This window comes from Harpia harpyja, chromosome 1 (genome assembly GCF_026419915.1).
Source record: "Harpia harpyja isolate bHarHar1 chromosome 1, bHarHar1 primary haplotype, whole genome shotgun sequence".
In the NCBI taxonomy this organism is placed as follows: Eukaryota; Metazoa; Chordata; class Aves; order Accipitriformes; family Accipitridae; genus Harpia; species Harpia harpyja.
In genome coordinates, this window is record NC_068940.1 from 46403071 (window position 1) to 46423207 (window position 20137).

The 20137-nt window shown below is 51.3% G+C and overlaps 1 protein-coding gene across 5 annotated transcripts in view; it reads left to right on the forward strand.

Moving 5' to 3' along the window:
* Positions 1–20137, forward strand: part of DLGAP4 (DLG associated protein 4) — a 181283-nt gene that overhangs the window by 78215 nt on the left and 82931 nt on the right. For 2 of the 5 annotated variants that reach the window (XM_052791056.1, XM_052791063.1), the window contains exon 2: positions 19265–19358. The exons of the other annotated variants lie outside the window; for them this stretch is intronic. The gene's annotated coding sequence lies outside the window, so the exon portion shown is untranslated. The remainder of the gene's footprint in view (positions 1–19264; positions 19359–20137) is intronic. 5 annotated transcript variants of the gene reach the window in all.

The window sequence follows — 20137 nt, forward strand, 5'->3', positions numbered from 1 at the left end:
GAGGAAGCATTAAATGCAAGATCCCAGTGAGGCCAATCATAAGGGAGTAGAGTCAACCTGCAAATCCTGGCTTGTTTGGGCTGTTGAAAGAAAGGGGATGCGACAGCTGTCTATTGATGCATTACTGGGTAAACACTAGAGTAGAGAAGAAAGACAGAGTTCAGCTAAAGGACACAAGAAATGGTGCAATGTTTGGAAATGTTCGAGCTGGAAATTCAGACAAAAGCACAAATCAGCACTGTGGGGTATGGTGGCTTCTTCATATAACACCCTGGCCCAACCCAGGCTGTGGGCTTATTGCAGGTGCAGATGGATGGCATCCTCCAGCCCAGGTCCCACAGGACCAGGTGTGGGAGCAGAAATGGTCCTTCTGCCCCCGCTAGGTCTTCAGACCTTGGACATGGAGGCCACATTGTGTTATTGCTTCATGAATTCATAGTGCTAGGATGATCATGCTCCAGCAACAGTAAATTGCAGCAATAAGGAGAGATAATTGCAATTAGAATTACTGTGCTGTAATTAGGATGTTTGATACAAAATGTCAGATGAGGCAGTGCTGACGGCATGGGTGGGTTCACTCTTGAAGCCATGCATGACAGAAGGGACTAGAAGGCCGAGGAGGTTCCCCTTAGCATTCATCAGCCATGGAGAGGGCTTGACGACTTGGCAGGTTCTCCAAGATCTGCCAAACATCAATCTGCCGTAGATGTTGGAGAGGCTTGGCTCATGCTCCCCTGTCCTGTCACCCACTGGTGACTGTCTCCTCTCCCAGCCGTTTCTGCTGGCCTCGGGGAGCAATGCTGCATCTCTTTGTCTGAGTCCAGAGACCTAACACCAGCCTGTCTGCCCACAAGGGCTGTGGAAGAGTGGGTGACCTGGAGTTTGCCAGACCTGGTCCCCACTGGACCAGCAAGCAGCTTTGAAGAAGGCAGTGGCTCCTGCAGCATTTGCTCACCAGCTTTGCCATGCTGCATTGGCAAGAGCTGGCTGCCTGTCCCCTGCCAGCAGCGCACGTGGGCAGCAGAGCATGGGAACGGGCTCCCCTTGCCTTGGCTTGGGCACACCTGGGTGCCAGCCCCAGAGTGCAGCCAGTTGCCGAGCTCCTCTAACCCCGTCACCCATCCCTTCGCTTGGCATCGGCATCAGCATCAGCATCGGCATCGGCACCGGCAGCTGCCGGTGTGCCTCGGGCTGCCCGCTTCGTGCCCTGCAGGTATCACCAGCCTGAGGGGTCTCGCCTGTGTGAGGGGTGGTGGTGGAGGGTGCCTGGGCTTCAGGCAGCCCTTGCTGTCACTGTACGATTCAGGCAGGGACTGAAGGATGCCCCTGTGTTGCACCAGGCAGGAGAGCTGTGAGGAGTGGAATTTTTCAGCCAAAATCTTTTTTTAAGTGGGAAAAAAACCCCACCTTTTGATTTTTTTAGATCTTTTGGGGAACTCACCTGCCAAACTGAGCAGGTCAAAATCCATTTTTTTTAAAGTCAAAATGCTTTATCTCAATACCTTCCTCCAGGATGCTTCAGCAGCAGCGTCAGAGTTTCCTTCCATTTTAGTCTAATTTTATGATACTTCTAAAATTTCATCAAAGCTGGAATTGAAAGCTCTTGCTTGGGCCCAAATAAAATTGTTTTGATTTTCTAAGTTGCTTAAAAAAATGTTAATTTTAGTGCTGCTCAGCTCAAAATTATTTTTTCCTGTTTTCTGACTGTGCACCTGCCCCCTTGACCTCTCCCACTGCAGGAAGAGCTGCTGGGGTGCCAGACATCCCTGGGTGAGGGGGTCTTCCCTCAAAGCCAAAAGAGACTGTGTGCTCGGTGCTGTGCAGTGCTGTCCTGGTGTGCTTCAGCAAACCCCAGCATCTAGTTGCTTTGGTAGTGCATTTTTCCAGGGGAGGAGGGAAGTCACTGGAGACACATAACTCTGAAGGTCAGGCAGCGCAGACTGAGAAGGGAGGGTCTTTTGGTGACAAAGCATCAACCTTGGCTTACCACCATGCCCCTCAGCTCTAGGGGATGTCCCTTGCATGCGTTCCTGCAGGTCTGCATCTCACCTGTCTCTTCTTCCAGGGGTGCTGCTGAGCTCCCCATCCTGCAGCATTTGCCTTTACAGCAAGTCTGTCTGTCTGTGCAGACAACGGGGCTCATCTTCCTCCTCCTGTTCTGCTCTAGTTTTACTCTCCCTGTGTTTCTACAACACTCCCGGTTCTGCCCTCCGCTCCACCTCCTCCGCTTCTGTCCACCCTCCAACGCTTGAGTACACCGGCTAATTGCCTGGGACACATCCACTGATTCACCAACCCTGCAATATTCAACAGGAAGAAAGAAGTAACTGGTATGACCTGCCCGTTTTGCCTGTCTGGTATCTCCTGGCCCATCCATCCTTTGTGTTTATCAGGCACCTAAAATAAGAGTTGTGTTAATACGTCTCTTCCTCCCAGGAGTGTTGGGTGGATTAATTAGTTAATGTTTGTACAGTGCTTTGAAGATAAGTGCCAAGCGGGATGATGGTAAGAGTAGAAATGGATTCTTTCATCATCTCCTTCCTTTTTTCATGTGGGCTAATGCTAACAGCCGATGTACTCTTCCTTCGCTAAGTCACCTGCTGGGGATAGTATTACCTCTCCTTGCGAACCAGGGTGAGGAGATAGGTGTGAGCAGAATCACCAATGGGGAGTAAATAAAAAAGCAGAGAGAAGGTGGCCAGCTGAGGAAAGCAGCAGGGTTCAGCTCCGGTGGGGTCTGGGCACACAGCTGTGTGCCATAGCCCTGGGACGTTGCCACTGGCTTAGGGCTAGCTCACTGTGCCTGGGACCTCTCTGGCTTGGGTGGGAGGGGGGCGTGCAGCACTACCCCCTGATACGGACCCCGGCTAGTTGACTGCCAGCAAATTTGCTACCAACGAGCTCAGGGGAGATACTTACCCTTTGGGTGCGGAAGGAGAGGTGAACCCTCCCCAGATGACTCAGGCTGGAAGGGCATTTGACATTTCTCAGGCAGGCAAGGGGTCGATGTCTTACTGTAGATAGGCTGGTGTGAGGCCTCACATGGCTCTCATTCTCCCAAAACCAAGGGAACCTCCCACTCTCATTCCCATCAGGGAACAGGCTGTTCTTGTCCCACCCAAGATGTCTCTGTCATTGTGGGTCTTACCACCAGCCAGGATGGGTTTCCACATCCCAGCCTCCCTGCTCTACTGGTCAGTCTGGTTTCCTGACACCTTTCCTTGGCTCTCCAGCTCAAGAGGTTTAGTTTTGCTTTAAGCCTGCCTTTCTCATAAAACCCACGTAGCAAAGACGAGAACAAGGGGCTGAGTGGGAGACATGACCCCACACTTTTTGGCTGGCACATCAGGAGAGCTAATCCAAGGTATTTCTGCCAAGTGGGCCCCTTCCCAGGAGCTAGAGATAAGACATGGCCAAAATGTAGGACAACACTGTTCTCTGGGCTCCCATTCCTAAGGGGGTGGTTTGGGTCTGATATGGTGGCAAGGAGGGCTGGAATAAGAGTGGAGGACACTGCTGGGGCAGACATTTCCTGAGCAGAGCAGGACAGCATGATGCTCATAATCCCTTCACAGGGTGCCTTGCTCCAGAGACTGTAGGGCAGTGCTGCAGCTGAGCCCCACTGCACCTGGGTTGCTGGGGCACAACCCCACCTTCAGTCCTCCTTCCCCCACCTCGGCCACACCCAGACCCTAAATCACCCTGAGGACAGGACCCATGCAAGAACAGCACTTGATTTTCTGCATGCCACGTACGTGCACATGCTGGGGAGAGGGAGTCTTCTGAGTCTGTGATCAGAGTGGCTGGGCTGCCCATGCTGCAGCCCCTGTGAGCCCAGGGCTGGTGCTGGGCAGCCCGGGTTTACGCTGGGCAGCCAGCAGCTGCCCCAAACCTGGATGACTGGGACGGCACCTCCATCACATCGGGGAAGGGGAGGCCCCAGGTACCAGCAGACAGAGGCATGCGGACCCCAGTGTCCACGTGCTGCAGCCCTGCCTCACTGGCCAATACTCATCGGGTGGTGGGGCTTTGGTAGCTGGGATTTCTTTGGTAGCTTGTTAAAACTGCTTTTGGTCACAGTGGCCATTTTCCATGACAGTTCCACAATGCTTATATCATTTTTACCAAAAGCTCTCTCTGGAATCTCTCTCTGGAATGGCCAACACTCTTCACATACCAAAACCACACTTTCTTATGGAAAACTCAGTGTGATTTTCTCATGGAAAGAATGAGATTTTCTTGTGCGGAGTGGTAGTACAGGAAAGTGTTTCACCCACAGGACCTTCTTTTCTTCCTTATTCCAAACTATGCAAAAGGGAAACAACTCCAGTTGTTTCACCAAATTTCTTTCAGTTGTCTGTGCCAACTGCCCCCAAAAGCAGCCAGCTCTGGGGAAGATCACAGCAGCTATCCACATCCTGGAGCAATGCAAGGGAAGCTGAGGCAGAGCCTCCCTGCCTGAGCAGGACAAGTCCAGCATGTTGGGCAGCAGGACTGAAATTTCAGGCTAGAGAATTCCCACCAGCCGTGCACCAGCCCCAGCTCCGTCTCATTGTACATCAATAGTGGATGAGCTCCGGCTTTGTCTGGGCTGGGGAATACATGTTGCAGCTAGTGATGTTAATTAAGCGGTAACTAGACTGATGGAGATTTATTTTCAGGCTGCCTGCTAGAAACTGGTTATACACATCTGGGAAATTGAAAATTGACTTCATGTTCATTTCCTGTCTTCTCCAAAGCAACAGTTAATTATTGTGGTAGCCTGCAGAAGCTATGGGGTAGGCTCCTCCATGCAGCGCTCCCTTGGGGCCACCCAGACAGGCCTGGCAGGAAGCATCTCTTCAGCCTGGCTCTGGAGCCTGGTCCTCATCTCCCTCCATCCCAGATTCTGATCCAGGCAATCAGCCCTGGAGCTGGCTGGGGATGACCTGGGGTGCCACCTCCTTGCCTTCCTCCCACTCCCAGCCTGCGCAGCCCCAGGGAGAGGAGGGCTGCTCATGGCTGTGGAGATCTTTAAGCCTGGAAAAGGGGGATGTGGTCAGCACTGGGTGCAGATAGGGCAGCTCTAGGCTCAGCTCAGCACTCAGGGCAGGCAACACAACATCCCTGGGAGCTCCTTCCACAGTGGGGACCACAGGAGCTGGCACTGGGCAGAGTTCAAAAGACTTGAGGTCTCTCCCTGTCTGCATGACTGACCTTCCCTATCCTATGCCTCAGTTTCCCCCGAGTGATGGTGGTTGTTTGAGTGAGGGTGATGGTTTTTGCACTTAACAGGGTTCATCCTTTTGCTGCAGAAGAGGCCAGAAGCACTGGCTCCAGAACCAGTGGCTCCAGTTGGTACAGGATGCTCCGTTTTTTCCACACCTGTGCAACATGAACTACTCCTTGACGTGTTTCCCTCCATCTGGCTTTGCACACAGTCTTACTCTCTATCCGTGCATCACGCAGCAGACTGGAGTGTGGAACCACTGGAGTCTTGAGACCTGCTTGCCTGCATGGAGCTAACTGGGCTCCACTGGGCCACCTGGGGAACTCCCCTGTCTCCTGGGCTGGGTGGGCTGTGAGTCCCTGGGCTGGGACCAGGCCTGCGCCCCACACCGCTCTGTGTTTGCAAGACAGATGATGCCAAAGGGATCCAGGCCTGGGGAGAAGCAGCAGCTGCCTGGAAAAGCACGAAAGGGCTTTACAGCCTGTCTGGCTTAGCACTGGGGCTACAGGCTCCATCTGCTCCCTGTCTCAGCCAGCAGCCTTGGCCAGCAGCATAGGGACAGGGGACAACAACAACAAGTGGCACTTCCTTTTAGGTACTTTTAACCCTTGAGTTTCAGGTGACCTGCAAACAAAGCCCACAACCCACACACAATCTCCTGGTTAGTGCCAAAAACCAGCACAGCAGTCGCCCATACTGCTTTTATAATCTGCTTTCTTTAAGATGACTGTTCCCACAAGAAAGGGAGGGGGAGGCATGATTAATTTTCATTAGCCTTGTAAATAATAAGCATGTTTCCGCTAGCCTTGCCCTGTAATTAGAGCTCTGGTTCCAGGGCCCTGCAGAAGGAAGCTGAGATTTGCTGGTGACTCATGGGAAGCCAGGCCAGCCTGGACATCCCACCCTGGGCCAGGAAAAGGGAAGTGGCTGGGGCCCCCTCGGAGAGACAGAGCTTCTCGTCCCTCCAGAGGGGAAGGGAGCAAGGGACAGTGGTCCTGCGAGGGGAGAGGGAAAAGCCCACCCGAAGGAAGTGTAGGCTGAGGTTTGCACATCTTCATTATTCAAATGAAAATGAAAGCAAAACTTCTGGTTCAGGGCTGGCAGCATCTGCCCCAATAGCTGGATGTTGAATATGGATGTAGGATGATCTCAGGAGGAGTTCAGTGACATGGAGATAAGGTGGGGAAGGAGCACCTGGATATTTGCATTGAATCTGGGGCTGATGACCTACAGCCACCAGCGCCCAAGCACACAGCTTTTGTCCAAAGCACTGTGGAAATACTCACTCTTGAACCGTGGAGTGAAGAAGCCTCTACAGCTGAGGACACAGCTGTGTCTCTATGAGAGGGACCACACAATGGTGATGGGTGATCTTTTGGGTAGATATGTGGTTGGGGGGGCTCAAAACCTCAGACGAACAAGAGGGGAATTTTTGGAGCCTCCATTGCTATTTTGGTGCCTGCTAGGCAAAAGCATTTCAGTTTTTAATCTGAAAATGCTGTTTCGATATATTTTAAAGAATTAATGATATTTTACAACAAAAAGTTTGCACAGTTTAAAAAACCCAAACCAACTCAAGAAAGTATTTCATTAGAGACCCCCCAAAAATGGTCATGCTGATCCCAAAACACTTATGCCAATTCCTTGGGAAAACCAAACAAAAATTTAATTGCAGGAAAGCCCGAAAGAAGCAATTCTTTCCTAAGTTTAGCCAGAAACTGAAAAATTTCTGTGTATGCAGCTCCCCCGCCCTGGTCTCTGGGAGCTGTACTGTCTGTGGTGTGACCTTCCCTTCTCAAAGCTCCTGTGGACAAGGTGGCACTCACCAGAGAAGTCCCTCGCGCTCCTCCAAAGAGGCTGTATGCAAGGTAGGCCTTGAAGCCAGCTCAGCTGTGCCCAAGCTATGAAGACTGGGGCTGGAGCCTCATCCCAGTCCTGGCACAGGTGTGTGGAGCTCATGGCACAGAGGTCTGCATGGAGAAGTGCCTTGTTGTGCCACATGACACTGCTCGTGCAGGATCACAGCAGAGCTGCAGGGAAACAGCCTCATCCAGAGCAGTTTTCTGCTGGCTGCTGCTCTGTCCCTAAGCTGCCTGATCTATGCCCCTACCCCAGGCACTCGGGGAATGGCAAAGGAGCGTGGCCTGGGACACAATGTCCTTCATCACTATGTCCCCAGCTCAGCACCTTCCTTTTGATGGGACGAGGCTTGGCCCTACCCTACCATAAACCTTATGCCAAGCAGTGGTACCACACTGACCAGTTTTGTTTTTCCATAGCTTTACCTAGGTTGCATTATACCCTCCCTTACTGTAGGCTTGATCCTACACCTCTGTGTGCCCCAAAATGCCTACCCACCAGGACATGTTTGGACACAGGGTTTTAGCTTAGTCTGAGATGGAGGTGGCAAGTGAATGACTCTCTTGCAGTATTTGGCAGTGCATGATTCATTCCCTTCACCCAACATACTGATATTGCTTGGAACCAGACCTCATAGCTGAGCATCATGTTTCACAGTTCCATAGCTCCCCCAGGGGCAGAGGTTGCAGGACATTAGGCCAGAGCAGAGGTGACACAGCCACTTTAATAGATGTGTGCAGGGAACTGTAGTTGGAGAATCCAGTGACTTCTAGTCACTGGTTTTATTGCAAGGGGCTGATGAACAGTCGCTCCCCTCCATGCAGCAGCATTCAGAGAGTGTGTAGGTGGCAGAGGGGATATCGGTGCTGGAGGCAGAAGTGCCTTCAGCTGGTCCTGCCCCACGGTATGGGATGGTGCTCAGCCTGTCTCGCCCAGGGCAGCTGCACAGTGTCAGGAGGCTCATGGCTAAGCAGCAGCACTTTGTCCTGGCCCAAAAAATTCACATGGGAAGAAATAAAGAGGGACTCATGGGGCTGAGATCTGGGAAACAGAGCATGCCCCAAAGCAGGGGACTGCTGCTTTGGTTACTCTTCTCCCTAACACAAGGACAAAGCATCGCAGAAAGTGATCAGGGTGGGATCCTTTTTTCACAAGCAAAATTCAGCTGTGAAACCTGCTGCCATGAGATGTCAGAAGCACGAAGCTAAGGAAGTATCAAAAGAGAAAAAAAAGGCTGAAAGGGATGTGGATAAGGAGAATGTCTCTGCCTACAAGAGGTGAAAGCCAGTCTTTGGGTCCTCTGGAAAATGCAATGTCAAGGATACCGCTAGCATGGGGAACCTCCAGGAATGCCTCCATCCCCACAGCATGCACACAATCCCTCCTTGGGCTTGTGAGGTTCTCAGTTACCTCTGCATGCTGCTCAGTGAAAGTCATACCATCCAGCTCAGACAGCCTGGGAGGTGAACTGCAAAGCCAGGTGGGAGCTACCGATGAACAGCACATCTTCCTCTCCGATTTTAATATGCAAGAAGATGCACAGCTTCAGCAAGACAACAGCCAGCTGTGGTTAAACACTACTAGAGTCGGGAAAATAAACATCCTGGGTTGTTGGTTGTTTATTTTACACCTATTTTACAGCCACCCAAAAGTGGCTTCTGTGCTGGGTGCTCACCCCTGTTGTGGGTCAGGGATGAGCCGGATGTATGCCATGCTCCGCACATGAGCCCAGTCCTACAGCCTCCATGGAAGGAACCTCATGCTGAAGAACTAAAACACAGCCCCTTCTGGGAACAGTGTTTTCCCAACCTAGCAGATGCAGCAAAACCCCTTCTTCAAAGAGCTGTTTGCTAGGGAAAAAACAATTGGCACACTAATTAAAAGTGACTGATTAAAGGACTGAATGGGAATTACTCATCTTGTTAAAGGCAGGCACCTGCAGAGCTCTTCTTGCTATCAGAGGGACAGCATCCTCCATACCACAGAGAGGACACCGCTGCTCAGCAGTGGCAGGTGTGTGAAGCAGCCCTGATCAGCGTAGCACGTCCTCTCATCCAGCACAAACCTGCAGCCATCAGCCCGGCACATCCCGAGCAGCTGCAGCAAATTGATCCACCGCGAGGCAGTGGCAGTCGGTGGCTGTCGGTATGATGGCAGGCAGCGCAGCACAGCGCACCACAAAACAGCGAGCGCCATGGGCCAGGCAGCTCAAACACAGCATGACCCACTCGCAGCCACATGACCCAAGCAGCACCACACACACAGGGGTGTATGCACACACATTTTCCCCCTCTCTTTCTGGGCTGGCTGTTCTCTTCTAGCACCAGCATGGTCTGCCCTTACTTGGGTTTGCCACAAACGGCTTCTCCACCCAAAGGTGCAGCCAGTGGCCATGTCAGAGCAAGGAGGGCTCAGGTGAGAAGCACAGAGCAGAGACAAGGCTGAGGGCTTCTTAGTGGGAGCTGTCACTTTCTGACATGAGTGGTGGTGTGGCAGACCTGGTTTAGGGATTTTTTTGCTGAGATTTTGAGTGGCCATATCAGGTTGTGTCCAGCCCCAGAGAGAGATGCTGCTCTTTATCTCCTGTTAGCCTGAGCAGACAAGCAGTGTCAGGGAGAGGGAGCAAGGAGCAGTGGCAAGGACAGATTGTTCAGGTCGTCTTTGCCACAGGAGAGTAGGTCTTCCTCCCGTAGGGCTCAGTGAGCGTGGTCAGGACACAGGCACTTTGCAGCAGAAAATCCCTTCAGACCACAACCAGGAAGAGGCTCCTCGGTTCCCTGGGTGAGGAGCGCACTGAGAACAGACACTGCAGAGCTGCAGGCTGGGAACAGGCCGGGCAGCAGAGGAGGTGGCTCCAAGCCAGCTCCTCTGGCCTTCTCTTTACTCTGTAGCCCCATTTCAGCTCTGGCTGGCTATCCCACCTGTGCAATTAAACCCTGTGTTCTCTGGCTTTGCATGGTTGGCCAAAGGTTAAAGTAAGAGCCAGCAGAGACAGTGAGCATGTGCCAATCCATGGCTGAATGTATGTGTAGCTGTAGGCACAGGGGAATCCGCTCTTCTTTGGCTTTGGGTCAATGTGCCTCCATCCTTTCTTCCCTGGCTCAAGCCTGGTCCTGCTGCACTGGTGAGCAGCTAGTGCAGATCCCTTTTTCAGTCTGGTCCATCAGCAAGAGGCTGGAGGCAGCTGTTTGCTTTCCTTGCATGCCTGGTGTTACTGCTGGCAGTGTTCACACCTTTCTTCTAGGTCAGTCAGGTGGTAGCTTGGAAGGAACATGGAGTTTCTTGGAAGCGGTGATGTCCAGAGCATCACCAGTAATATTCTTCCATAGGGCCAGACACTTTCTCTCCTGGCCTCAGCTCAGGCTTTAGGGGAGGAAAAAACCTGCAGGAAGGGTAGAAACTATCATGGGAAAGCATTCACCGCATGAGAAAGGCTGAGAGCCTCCCACTGGCATTGAGGTGCTGTCTGTAGGATGGACAGGTCAGCAGGGGCCACCTGGGGCAGTGGCCTGTCTCTGGCCCATGCCAGGTTTCTAGGAGAGAGCCAACAGGCTGGGCAAGTGGAGCTCCCTGAGCCGAGCTGTACCTGCATCCATGCATTTCCCAGCCCTTCACAGACTTTCTCCCATGCTGCTGGCTGCCTGTCAAAGCAGGGAGGCCACTCTAGGACCAATGAGCAGGGGGATCCCAGACCTCTCCACAACACCTAGCTGGAGCAGAGGAGTTCCCCACTGCCTGACCTGGCCCAATAGAGGGTCTGGCATTTGTCCTCTCCTTGTCCATGGGACTGAGCGGTACTGGGATGACTTGTCCATCTGATGCTGTTCTGTGTCTGTGGTACTCCCAGTGCTATTTTTCAGAAGAAAAAAAATGCCATAAATCTGGTCTGTTTCCTGGAAGATGTAAGCATGAAATTAGGGGCCCTGAACATGTGCAAGTGTCCCATTTATCACAATGCCCCAAACCAGAACGAAATACAGTCACTTTTGAAAAGGTAATAGCAACTGAGTAAGAAATCCCTGAGTTTGTTTATCCTTCAGGTCTCAGAACTGCATTTGAACTAAACATCTTGGGAAAAACCTCCCAGGTAACTTGAACTTTTGCCCATGATAGAGAATGCACTGCTACACTCAGTGGGGCGTAGTCCTTTTAATGGCCGATTGCTCTTGTTTGTTAAAAATAAAACCTTTCTTTGATTGTGGTCCAGACTGAACCATCTTCAGGTGCCTCCCCCTGGATGCATATGGGGTCCTGGCTGCAGTGCTGAAGAGCCCTCCATTGTCAGCCTTTTAAGGACTGGTGGTCTGCAGTGAAGTTGCTTGTGTGCCTGCTGCGAGCCACATCATGCAGTCCTTGTGGCTCTTCTCTAAACCATCTCCAGTTTATCAACATCCTCCCAGATCCAGAGCTGCCAGAAAAGGACCCTCTTTTCTAGTAAGATAGTATCTATGCCACACACAGGCCCTGCTTCTACTGCAGTGTCCTTCATTGGTCGAGGCAGAGTCTCATTTTAACCATCATTTTGCACAGATGTCATGTCCAGCTGCTTAGCCACCATGTCCCTCAAGTCAATCTTGGGGTCATACTAGGATACAGTTCTCAGCACCAGTCTCTCCAGTTAAGTTCCTCATAACAAGCCAACCTCTTTTCCATACTTACCACAGAGATGCTTGCAGAGCCAGCTGTCAGGCTCACCAGGATGAGCTGGTGGGTTGTAGAAAGCCCATACATTCTCCATCTTCTGCTTCCTCTGCTAGGACACAGATCTGTAAGCTTTACAGGTATATATGACTCAAAAAGCTGACCTTGCCTGCCATGACATTCAATGTCCCTCTTTGCGCCCTCATTCTTCCCTAAAGGTGTTGATTTTAACATTTGCTGATTTTAACATTCCAATTATGTGATGCTCCCAGCCAGATTTTGGTAGCACAACTAGGTCAAATTCGTGTCCATACGTGAGCAGAGTGTGTTATCCAGGCTCCCTGGCATTGGTGTGAAGGCAGTTAAAGAATTTCTTCTCTTCAAGTCCCTTGCTGTCTGGACCAATTTTATTCTCAACATCATGATGTCATGCTAGTGAAGGCTCCTCAGTCCCTTCTACTTGGCCTTCTCCTTCATTGTTTCTTATCCTACTGGGTCTGTCCCGCACTCTCCTTGGTCCCCATGCCCTCAGAGGAAGGTTTTCCATCATGAACAGCATCTCATGGAGCGCTGCACCACACCGGACCCTGCCAGCTCACACCCTCACGCTGCCAGCTGGGCACTGCTGCAGGAGCCTTCTTCTTGCAGAGGCACGCAGCTGCCCCAGCAGTGCCTCCAGCATCTCCGGCCCCACCACTGCCCTCTGCATGCCCAGGAGCTCTTGCCCGTGAGGTGCATCATTAGTGTGGATTAGTGAATCCCTCCTCAGCAATGACAGGCTACCCAGCCATGTGGACACCCAGTGTATCTGGGCCCTGGGGAGGAAACATGCCACCCCGCTGGTGAGTGGGATCCCTCAGTAAGAGCATCCATCTTCCCTGCTGGGTGTCACTGTGGGTGTGATTATCTCACTGCATGGACCAGAGAGGCTCAGTTCTGCTCCACCCAGCTCCGTCTCCCATTCCTCCACTGGGAACCTCAGAGCTCTTTTCTGCTCTTCCCATGGTAAGAATTGGTAACCTCCACCCACAGGGAATTATGTCTCCTCCTCTCCTCTCTGGTGCTGCTGGCCTGGCCAAGCTTCAATCTCTAATCAGGCAGAGCAGACCCTAGTTGTCTGTGTGTTTATTTAGTAAATTAATGAAACAAAATTTAATACAAGATCTTACCAGAAGGGAGGGTGGTATTTCTTTCAAAGGAAACAGATTTCAATCACTCAAACTCATTCTCTCTGAAGTCTTTCTCCTTCCTGTACTCACAAGCTCCAAGGCTTATGTCCAGGAGGTCTTGCCAGGTTCACCTGTGTACAAAATTAAAGGAGAGGAGCGCTGCTGTCTGGTCCCCACTGTGTCTCTCTGGTTCCTCTTGATTGACAAGGATGTGGGTTTGGGATCGGTCTTTTACACCCTCTAGGAGTCAATGGTCACGATGGGTGGATCTTTTGCCTCAGCCTCTTGCTTACTTCAACTTCCATAAATCTTAGGCAAGATTAGTGCGCATTATCTTTGTGTTCAGGGTACCTTCCTGTTGGGAGAGAGGAAGAGGAACAGCACATGCAATGTGCTGTAACCTTGTTTCCCTCCTCCCATGACCTGAACAGAACTCTTCTACTGACAAGTCATCTGTGCAGGGACCTTTGCAGAGCGGCAGACTTCTGGGCTCGGAGAGAGGAACATGTTCCTCACGGTTCAGCATGACTTTGCCACCCTTCCCACCTTTGCTCGATTGTTTCCTCTGATGCTTTTACACACATATTTTTCCATTCATACCTTCTTCAGAAGAATCTTAATACTGGCTACAAATCTCTTCATTTATGAACAGCCATATCTCATCTGTGCTCTCTACTCTCTCCACAGCATCCTTTTTTCCTTTCTTGAATGTGAGGCAGTGATAGCTCTCAAATCAGGCCCCAAGCATCCTTCATACCAAATATATTTTTTTCTGGGAGACCCAAAGGTACTAAAGGTATTTGTTTTATCCAGAGAAATGGTTATGAGATTAGAGGTACAAGAACACACATATATTTATTTTCATTATTTCTGTTGCTGGATTTGCACAGAATGATGCTATGGCCTATTTCATAAAGGAGTGCAGGCCAGAGGTTTATAATGACTATAGCTGAACTTACAGTCTGTAAATATAAGTATTAGAAGGAACTCAAGTTAGGGATGATAGCAGGAGGAGGGGAACATTGCATTCAATAGCGCTTGCCATTGCTGGGAGCCTGCATGCCTGCCTGTGCTCTTCACCCATTTCTTACTGCCCCGGTGCTGGACCTGCTGATCCCCTCCATCCCTGCAGACATCCCGAGGATCTTCACTCGGGCTCACAGCCTTTCTCCTGTGTAAGAGCTCTGGATCTGACATGGGGCCAGCTGCGAAATAGAGAAGCCCAGGCAGGTCACTTTGCTGGTTCCCTGACACAAGGACTTCATTTCTTCTGAGGTTTAGCAAGCAGACATGGCAGTTTGCTGAGGCTCTTTCAAGTCTGGAAGAGAAGCAGAACGTCCCTGCAGCAGGAGGTGAGGGAACGGCCAGGGAGGGGCCTCCCTTTCTCACACAGACCCAGCCCAAAATGCTGCTTTTTGAGCCTGTAACATTTCACAGTATTTTCACCAAAATTAAATCCCAGCACCATCTGCACCTTCCCAGGAATGCCCACCATCACTGCTCTGCTTGCCTTGCTCTGCCCAGGTTGTGGCCACACCTGTGTGGCCCCAGGAGTGGCTGGCTGGAAGGGAAAGACCATCCTGCCTTTTGCATCATGCTGCCGTGCGAGCAGGCTGTGCTTTCCACTGCTCAGTCATGACTGAAACCCTCATCAACTTCCTCTGGAGACCCCAGCAGGCAACAGGATCCTTTACTCAGAGTTGCATCTTTCTGTCATTTAGCTGCAGTCATCTCTGAGGTGGCAATACCAGGGATCATGAATACCAGGTCAGTCTCTTCAAGGTCTTCTCCAGCCACACTTCAAGTCCAACAGAACCACATGGGCTACAGAAGGGCAGGTTGTGGCCCTCCTCTCCTAGACCAAGGCTCAGAGGAACAACAATCATGAGCTGGTTCTCCAGTGAGATTTGGCTGCAGAGCATCTGAGGCCCTAGTTCACCAAAAGTGTCTTGAATCATGCGGGGAAGGGACATCAGTTCATCAGCAGGACAGCCCTGAGCAAACAACAGCATGGGAGCATGCAGACCACCCTGGAAGGACCCTTGGCTGCTTCCTCCGGCATCCTGTGCCTTCATTGCCTCAAAGCTCAGGGACCTCAGCTTGCCCCCTGCTCCCCACCATTCCCCGTAGTCTGCAATCCACTTGCCTGAGGTTACACCACCTCTCGTAGCAGTGTATGTCCTTCCACACATCATCTTCAATCTCACCCCCTCCACCCAGCAACCATGATGTGAGCAAGCTGCTCCTGAGAATGGGAGAAAGAGGGGGATGATGGAGGTGGATCGCTGGTAGTTAACGTAATGTAATTGTGCTGGTGGCACAACTGTTCATTTGCATTTCCTTGGGGCGTTGATGCTGATATTAATTAAAGATAATTATAGCACTGCTTTCTCAGTGCAACAGTAGCATGCAAAGACAAAAGCAGTATTACAGTCAAAAATGTTTCTTCCCCAGAGCTTCAAATGGCATCTTCTATTTTGATAAATCTGCAGGGTGAGTGGAGGCCTAGAGCCCAGGCACTGCTCCTCCCACCCATCAGAGTCACTCTGTGCCAAGGGGTCCCAGGATCAGCACCGGTTCTAGAAGTACTCCAGGATACCCTGAGAGTGCTGGTGACAGACACACACATGACAGGTGATGGTAGTACTGAACAGATACTTCCAGTGCAAGTAGCTACTGGTGGTGATACAGGATGCTGGACACTAGTGCACCCAGGAGTGGTGCTGAGAGCATTGCTAGCAGATGCTGCAGACTTTCATGATCGACATTAGTGGCTCTAGTGATACATAGTGTTACGCTTCATAACAGTACCGGTGGCATTAGAGCAGGAGAGCAATAGCTGTGCTGCTGGCAGAGGGGTGCTGATGCTATGGATGGCTGTAGGTAGCACTAGCCATGGATACTGGCTATGCAGGCTCTTCATGTCTGGATTACTGGCTCAAACCTAACTCAACTCACTAGTATCTGGAATTCACTTTTCATGTGGAAAGAGCTGTGAATGGGTTGGATGGTGTCAATGCAATTACTGCTGCACAACCATTTGCAGCACCCAGAATCATCATACCTCATCTTACCACATTCACACAGCACTGTCTTTAGTGCTGGGAGTAGTGGCCTATTGGCAGGAACTTACAACCTCCTTGACACCTCTAAGCTCAGGAACATCTGAGTCTGGGATGTGGAATTGTCCCTTGTCTTCAGGAGCTGATGCCTCCAGAACAGAGGCCTCCTTGGTTAGGTGGAAGCATGTTTGCTGTACCTCCTGGATAGAGCATCTGTCTCTGGTTTTCACAGCTGAGTACCCATCAGCAGCAAGAAACTCAAAAACCAAGTGTTTTGGTGCAGAAGACAAGTTAGGTCTGGGGACAGATGTGACTGCCCTGTCTAAACAACAGCTGTCTCCTGCTTGGCTTTCCCGGGGTGTGTGCCTTTTCTTTAACCTTTTCCTCTGCATTATTGGGGTTCAAGTGGCACAGAGCTAGTGGGAAGGTGAAAAGGGTTTGGACCGGATTTAGGAGGGCAGCCTTCTGATCTTTCTAGGCTTTCCATTCTTCTGTCTCTTGGGATATCCACCATGAGAGTCTCTGAATGCCTGTTGAACACCAAGTCCTCTTACTCTCTACCTGCACTGTATCTGTCCATCTATCTAGTCTTCACTTCCTTGGGACGAATTATAAGGAGGGCTGTTGAGCATGTTTGGAAGGAAATGCGGTGCCTCTGTCATAACCCAGGCATACATTGCACCTGGGATGTCTGTAAAGACAACCCCCGCCAGGCATGAGTTATCCTGGGGAGAAAACCCCTCTTGCTGGGTGGTGGCAGGGTGAGAGAGCAGGATCTCATGAGCACTGCAGTGCCCATCTCTCCTTTCTGGGGACAAAGAGCTGCTGTCTTATCACTGGCACTAGAGCACCAGTTCGGTCATCTTCTGCTTCACCCGAGAGGGAGTCAAACCCACCACTCAGATCCATCTTTCATAGAAAAACTGCTGAGGTTTGTGTCCTTGTCCCAGCCTTCCATACATCTTCCCAGTCAAGAAACTGGGGTTCGCCTATTTTAAAGCCCCCTTGAGCTCTAGGCAGGCTTTTTCAAGACCCACATGGCATCCTCTGTTCAATTAGGAATGAAAAAAAATACCATTATAGGAATGCTGACTCCTTACTTTGAGTTACCACACCATTCCCATCTCTTGCTTCTCAGCAGCGAAAGGCTGGATTCGCCAGATTGTCCCAGCACCGTGCCTGCATCTTCTCAGTGCAGAATAGAAAGCATGCATGCATACACACAAGCCTACCTTGGAAATTAAATGATGTAAACCCCAAATAATATTTAATCTCGCTGATAAAGTAATACAGGCTGTGTTCTCTGTTGTGATGTATAGGTTTTTGAGGACATTAAGAAACACTGGGTTTTTTTCCCCATATTTATTTACTTTACTTTTCATACAGGGAGCATTTTTTTCAGTTGTTTGCAGCGTAGCTGATGGTGAATGACAATGAAGAAAGAAGTACAATGCTTTAGCTGCAATACAGTAGCACCTAGTGACCAGAGGGAAGAGATTTACAGTGTGACCTGCTCAAGCAAAAGTTTAATGAGCAGCATTGGTAGGTGAGAGTAAGATGCAGATTTTGGCAGGTGTATAGCTAGGACACACCAAAGATAACCAGCTGCTGCTTGCCACCCCAGTCAGGGGGCTTATCCTCAGGATTGTCCTTCCTGCCTTACCAGTCTCTGTTCTCCCATGGCTCAGAGCAAAGTGAACAGCCCAGAAGATGAGGCACAGAGGGTTACAGAATCACCCCTGCTCAGGTCAGTAAGCTCCTGGCATGGCCGAGAAACAAAAATACAGCTACGGGCAGCAAGGGGGTTCCCTGAGGGATTCTTTCATGACAAAGAAACAAGGGAAGGAAAGTCAAAGAGCACTTTCCCACAAAGGGTCTCACCCCAGCCCTGTGCCCCTGAGCAAGAAGCCCAGGTATTTTGCATTTTTTCGTCCCCACCTAGCTGATTTCCAGTCCATCCTTTCAGTCCACATGCAGCACAGAGGGACATGGTGTGATGGGTTAACCCTGGCTGGACGCCAGGTGCCCACCAGAGCCGTTCTATCACTCCCCGTCCTTCTCAGCTGGACAGGGGAGAGAAAATATAACAAAGAGCTTGTGGGTCGAGATAAGGACAGGAGAGATCACTCACTAATTACTGTCACGGGCAAAACAGACTCAGTTTGGGGAAAATTAACGCGATTTATTACAAATCAACCGGAGTAGGGTAATGAGAAATAAAACCAAATCTCAGAACACCTTCCCTCCACCCCTCCCTTCTTCCCGGGCACGACTTCACTCCCGGATTCTCTACCAACCCCCCAGCGGCACAGGGGGATGGGGATGGGGTTTACGGTCAGTTCATCACACGTTATTTTCTGCCGCTTCATCCTCCTCAGGGGGAGGACTCATCACACTCTTCCCCTGCTCCAGCGTGGGGTCCCACCCACGGGAGACAGTCTTCCACGAACTTCTCCAACGTGGGTCCTTCCCACGGTGTGCAGTCCTTCAGGCACAGACTGCTCCAGCGTGGGTCCCCCACGGGGTCACAAGTCCTGCCAGAAAACCTGCTCCGTGGGCTCCTCTCTCCACAGATCCGCAGGTCCTGCCAGGAGCCTGCTCCAGCGCAGGGTTCCCACGGGGTCACAGCCTCCTTCGGGAACCCACCTGCTCCGGCGTGGGGTCCTCCACGAGCTGCAGGTGGATATCTGCTCCACCGTGGACCTCCATGGGCTGCAGGGGGACAGCCTGCCTCACCATGGTCTTCACCACGGGCTGCAGGGGAATCTCTGCTCCGGCGCCTGGAGCATCTCCTCCCCCTCCTTCTTCACTGACCTTGGTGTCCACAGGGTTGTTTCTCTTACATGTTCTCACTCCTCTCTCCAGCTGCCGAATACCTCCATCCCAACTTTTTTCCTTCTTAAAAATGTTATCACAGAGGCGTTACCACTATCGCTGATTGGCTCGGCCTTGGCCGGCGGCGGGTCCATCTTAGAGCCAGCTGGTATAGGCTTTTCTCGAACACAGGGGAAGCTTCCAGCAGCTTCTTATAGAAGCCACCCCTGTAACCCCCCCCACTACCAAAACCTTGCCACACAAAACCAATACACATGGGACCCACTTCCACATCTTTCCCCCCTCCCATGGGTATTGTCTCTGCCTCTTTACATAGGATGGTTTCTTGCATTTGCCCTGTCTTTGCTAGGACTTAATGAAGACAACCTGGGTGTCAGAGTTGTTGTGTCTTTACAGCATCAGGATTATGGCCTGGAACATTTGGCAGGAAGACACCACTCTGCTTTTTGTGACCCAAGGACATTTTCCCTTTTCTCTCTGCCTGGCAGGTCTTCATGAGGCACAGCTCTGGAGCCCAGAGGGACACAAGGTGCACAGGATGCTGAATCTGGCCTAGTCCCCAAGCCCAGCAAGCTGTGAGAGGTACAGTATGGCCCAGGGATTACTTTGGAGCTCTTCAGAAACAGCCAAGGGGGAGGACGGGATGGGCAGACACAGCTGTGTGCGTGTGCTCCGAGGGGCAGCGGAGCAGGAGGGAGAAGAGGGCTGGGGAAGTAGAGCTGGAGAAGGTATTTCAATGACAACCCTCCTTCCATCTAGTAGTGAATCCTGCAACACGCCCATCACCAAAATAAAGTTATGAAATCTAATACTGATTGCTATAGTAACGTCACGCCTCCACGATGACCTAGTTTGAGACAAAGGAAGTGCTCCCACAGCTTTGAGCACACAGGAGGCTGCAGATGAGTCTCAGTCTGTTCTCTGGAAAGAATGGCAGAGGGAGCTGCTGGTTTTTCCCCACCTGCTTCCCCTTGCCCCAGGACCCTCAGGCAACATGAGCTGCTTTATCTCAGGCACTGCCAGAAAGCATCTCCATCCTGCATCCCAAATGCAGGCAGGGCCCCACCTAGCTTCATCTGGACCTGCCTAGCTTCATCTGGATGTTCAGGCAATGGGAACATCTGCCCTGGAGCAAAGCAACGTCCTTGCAAAGCTGCAGAGACCTGGTGGCACAGCAGCAACAGCCATCACCATGCGGAGCACCCTGTTACTACTGTGCCACAAACATCTAGGACAAGGAGCCTGTCCCTACCCGGCCAGCTATCCCCACCTTCTTGTCTGCTTAGTCCTTGGTACCACCGGTTGGGGGGCTGCTGCTTGCTCTGGTAGCACGGTGAGACAGGAGGATCCAGCTGGCAGTT